Source organism: Octopus bimaculoides, chromosome 10 (assembly GCF_001194135.2).
Source record: "Octopus bimaculoides isolate UCB-OBI-ISO-001 chromosome 10, ASM119413v2, whole genome shotgun sequence".
Lineage (NCBI taxonomy): Eukaryota > Metazoa > Mollusca > Cephalopoda > Octopoda > Octopodidae > Octopus > Octopus bimaculoides.
In genome coordinates, this window is record NC_068990.1 from 23864125 (window position 1) to 23869485 (window position 5361).

The 5361-nt window shown below is 34.7% G+C and overlaps 1 long non-coding RNA gene across 1 annotated transcript in view; it reads right to left on the minus strand.

Moving 5' to 3' along the window:
* The window catches only part of LOC106874751 (uncharacterized), a 20048-nt gene that overhangs the window by 3233 nt on the left and 11454 nt on the right, over window positions 1-5361 (minus strand). The window lies entirely within an intron of this gene.

Genomic DNA, 5361 nt, shown 5'->3' on the forward strand with positions numbered 1-5361 from the left:
TATATATATATATATATATATATATATATATATATATATATATATGTACATGCATGTATGTGTGTATGCATAAGATGAGATAATTGAAATTAGTAGTTTGGTCATCAATTATGATGGCGATACTTCAGCAATTTATCCCTTGATGGCATTTTGAATGCAATACTAAATTTGTGCTTACAGAAAGTATTATACGTGATTTCGATAAATAGTTAATCACAATTTGGGCTCCTTTGGTATTAATTCGTTTTATTAAATACCGGCCATCAACGTTAGGAGATAATACAAATTTCTTTCCAATATTAATACCAACTTTTATTTATTTATAGGAAGTTACGCATTTCATTTATTCGCGAGTTGACTATCTATCTATCTATCTATCTATCTATCTATCTATCTATCTATCTATCTCAGTATATATATATATATTGAGTGTGTGTGTATATAGCAATATATAAGAAAATAAGTATGCGGGCTTTATATATGTATTTATTTGTAGAATGTGTGCATATGTAGTTCTTTGTGTAATGTATTTATATATACATAATGGGAAAGTGTGCGCGCGTGCTGGAAAAATTTTATGCCTTCTTTGCGTGCTAGATATTTAATTAATCTATGGACGTTGTCAAGATATGAGTCACCTATGCTGCGTTATTTGCTTCTATATTCTTTCCTTTCGCTATCATTCTGTCGTTTTCAAATTTATAACTGAAGAATTTGATGTTTGTTTTATTTCTTATTACGGGAATATTATATATATCTTATCAATTTCTGATTATTTATGTTCTCACCTGCTGCGTTTAACGCGAGTCGTTGCTCTCTACAATTTTGTTTTATCAATTAGAATTGGCGAAATGAAATTCTCTCATCTTTTCCTTCCACAAGAACCACCAGACTATTTTGTTACTTAATTTTATATTAAATTTAAGTCAAAATTACATTTCGACTTTCCATTATATATTCCAAAAAAAAAAAACAAAAAAAAAACTAAACAACACAAAAGATGAAACAAAATGTTGATGAGATTTTCTCGAAAAGTAGAACGTTTTAATTTTGTCATAGATATATAAACGGTCGGACAAGCCAGGAAAATCATTATGACAATATGATCCGATAAGATGTTTTTATGAGAACGTTAGTAAATATATCTTTAACTTTATTTAACCCCTGTCCCTACCACAGGCAATGTATTTATGTTTGATTTTCATACAATTTAACATATCGTTGCAGGTATATTTCATTTAAAAAAATGATGTGAGAAACTTTTATTCGATGTCAAGATTCGTTGAATATTAAATAGATTTATATTTAAACCAGCATTTCTAAAATTGGTTTAAACATTCTATCGTCATCGGCCATGTTTCTTCCCTGCGTTCAAGCTTGCCAATACCCTCTTTTCCATGTGTTGTGTTGCAGGCCTACAATCAGCAAACCTCATATTTCCGATCCATTCTTTGTAGTTGTCCATTCATAAACGTTTTTGATGCTTTCCTGTTCTCACTCCCTCTGCACTTCCTGTCAGGACGACTCGTGATGCAATGTATGTCCAAAATAAGACAGCTTTGTGAACTTGATTCGTGACTTTAAGTGCCTTTGGACTTTCAGGTCTTCTAGTACATTTCCGACTGTTCTTCTGACACATAGAGATCTTTTTCAATTGACCGCATGGATTATCTGGGAATGTAATCAATGGTCTGTTGAACTTGCTAGATAAATTCAAGTGTTCTGATGATTTCAGAGCATTTAGAATACTTTTTGTGGTTTGATACTGGTGATACGCTTCCATCTTCAGTCTCTAACTCCTTACAAACTCTGTAGACGAAAGATCTGGCAACTTTTAAAAATCGGGATATTTCTAAATCGCTATGCTCAGCCATTATAACCATAATAACAGCATGCCTCTTCATTTCTTGAGTAAGCTGAGGGTCTGCCGTTATTATTTTCTGAAACAAAGATTACTCAGAGCAAATACCTTACGCACCCTGTTCTTACGAATTTCACTGGACTCTTCCTTTGATGAAAAATCGCTCGAATATAACACAACGTTTGAACTTTTTTGAACTTAGTTTTTTTTCCTGTCGCCATGCTTGATCGCTAAGTCTACAAGATTTTTTAATTCTCTTTCTGTTTTTTTTTCTCTAATTCCTTTCTGTTGAAGAGCGTAGGCTCGAAACGTAAAAGACGTTCTCACTTTCCCGAGCGTCAATCTAATACACCTGTCTTCGTCTTTTATTTTTCTGAAAATTTCAACTATATATATATATATATATATATATATATATATATATATATATATATATATATGTATATGTGTATACATACACATATATATGCATATAAGCATGCACACATACACATACGTAGACATACACGTACTTGCGCACGCGCGCACACACACACACAAGACACAGTTTTTGTCTATCAGCTTCACTCACACGACTTTGGTTTATCTAAGGTTACGGCAGAGTACACTTGTTCAAGGTGCTGCGTTGTTGAGCTGAATCCGAAACCATGTGGCTGCAAAGCTAGCTTCCTAATCTCGCACCCATGTTTCGCAAAAATTGTTTTTATGTTCTAATGCATAACTTTCACGTTTAATTTCCGATATTACATCTGCAGCGATTGTATCTTATTGCTGTATTTGAAAGCACCAATTGCAGAAATTTAATCTATTTTGCTGATATTTCAAAACTTAATCACAATTGAGTACTCGGTCATCTTGTCAGGAATGATTAAAACGACTATGAAAACAATCACTCAATTATATTATTACATTGATTGTTAACACCACGAAAGATTTCATTGTTTTGATGTAGAAAATGGAAACAATAAATCACTCTTTATTTATACCGAAATATTTTACCCATTCATAAAGACTATGTATGGGTTTAAAGCAAAATATTTATAACATTAGATATATAAAACTAGGGACACTACCGCATCGAAATAATCTAATAACATATCTAATACTATACGACTTGATACTTAAGCTGCGATTCAAGCATTCAAATGTAGATGTGATAGACTTCAACTTTGCGACGGCCTTCGATAAAGTGATCGCAGACGATATGCCACAAACTGCTTGGTTTTGGAAAAATCGGTGAACCAGAAGAATGGCTGTATGAAGTTTTCAAAGGCCGACAGTGGTTTTTTCAAGGAAACATCAAGGAAACATCAATTCTAAGTGCAGTCTTTCAAGGAACAGGAACGACTGCTGCTTGTGGAGGTTTCTCTCAGGCAAGCCCTCGGTCGTTGTCAGCCACTTGTAGCACCAGCGCTCATATTACAAACTTATCACAGAGAGTCAAGGATTTTGAAAATAAGAACATTTTCGCGAGAATTAAACACAATATGTTAGAAAGCTGAAGAAAAGGATATTCTGTCCGATATTAGAAAATTTGGAACTCTCCGCTACCACCCTACAAGCAAATCACAACCAGAATACACAAGACCATCGGATATTACAATCTTTCTGTCAAAATCAGTATTCTAAGAATTAATGTGAGTAGTGATGCATCATTCCATATGCATGGTACTGAGATGTCAATAAAGTGCAAGCAAGTGGCTGGTTAGATTCTGAAATGTTTGAGGACGAGGGAAAAAGAAACCATATTGGTTCTTTTCATAACGTTTGTTCTCAGTCGCTTTGACTAACGTTCCCAATTATGGTCACCGTATAGCAGCAAACTAACAGCAGAGGTTAAGACAAACAAACACTCTTACACTGAGTAGATTGCCTGAAGGCAACAGATGAGCCACTGGGTGAGGCCAGAACAACTGGGTTCTATTTCCAGGAGCCAAGATGTGAAAAACATGTATTGATATTATATTCATAGTAAGATGCAGGAGTGTCTAGAGCTAAATACTGGGATTAAAAGATATGGCAGCTTTCGAATTGGATGCCACTGCAGTACCAAACAACCCAATTCTCTTTCCATTTGGACGAATGGTTATCAACCATTTTTTTTTTACCTAAAGACAATTTTGCTTCCTCTCTTACTCTACAAGACCCTCATAGCCATTTGATGTGTACAAAGACCGTCCAACTGCATTTTTATTATGAAGTGTTTTATTCATTTTTCTTTTATTCTTTTACTTGTTTCAGTCATTTGACTGCGGCCATGCTGGATCACAACCTTTTAGTCGAGCAAATCGACACCAGGATTTATTCTTTGTAAGCCTAGTACTTATTCTATCGGTCTCTTTTTGTCGAACAGCTAAGTTACGGGGACGTACACACACCAGCATCGGAATTCAAGCGATGTTGGGGGGGGACACAAACACAGACATACAACACACACACACACACACACACATACATATACATATATACGACGGGATTCTTTCAGTTTCCGTCTACCAGATCCACTCACAAGGCTTTGGTCGGCCCTAGGCTATGGTAGAAGACACATGCCCAAAGTGCCACGCAGTGTGACCGAACCCGGAACCATGTGGTTGGTAAGCAAGCACATAAATATTAGCAACAAAATCTTACGTAGACCTCTGACAGTCAAATGGAACTTCGTTGAGAAACACTGTTCTAAAGTAACAATTGGATAAAGTAAAATTTTTAGCTGAAAGGCCCAAAGAATTTTAATACTTTGTTGAAACCTCAATTGATATGCATGACGTAGAGACGCACGTGTTTACGAAAATTCTTCGATGGAATTTTATCTGAGATCCTAGAAGAGTCTACGTCAAGGGAAGAAAGAGAAATTGAGAGCAGCATTATCAAACTTCAACAAGGGAAGGTCGTTTAAATCAAGTAAATTAAAATTCACGTCGATGGCGCTACCGCGGCAAAGGCAGAACCGCTGGATAGAAAAGGTAAACGACAGTAAAAGAGTAAAAAACACAGTCACACATGCACACACAAACACACACATACACACAAACACACGCGCACACACTCACACACGCGCGTGCGCGATGTTAGGAAGGTAGATACGTGGAACTTCAGTCTACAATTGAGCGAATCAGCAGTCAATACTCTCAGGTAGAGAGGAATAATGTTTTTAATTAAAAATTTCACCTTCAGATAAGCCCAAACGCCTATCTGTCTGTCGATGCACTAAATGTGTGTGTGTGTGTGTGTGTGTGTGTGTGTGTGTGTGTGTGCGTGTGTGTATACATACATAAATACATACACACACAGATATATATATATATATATATGTATGTATATATACATACAAACACACACATATATACGTATATATATATATACACATATATATTCATATAACTATATACATATATGTATATATATATATACATATATATATATATATATACGCATATATATATAGTATATATATATATAGTATATATATATATGTATATATATATATATATATGTATATA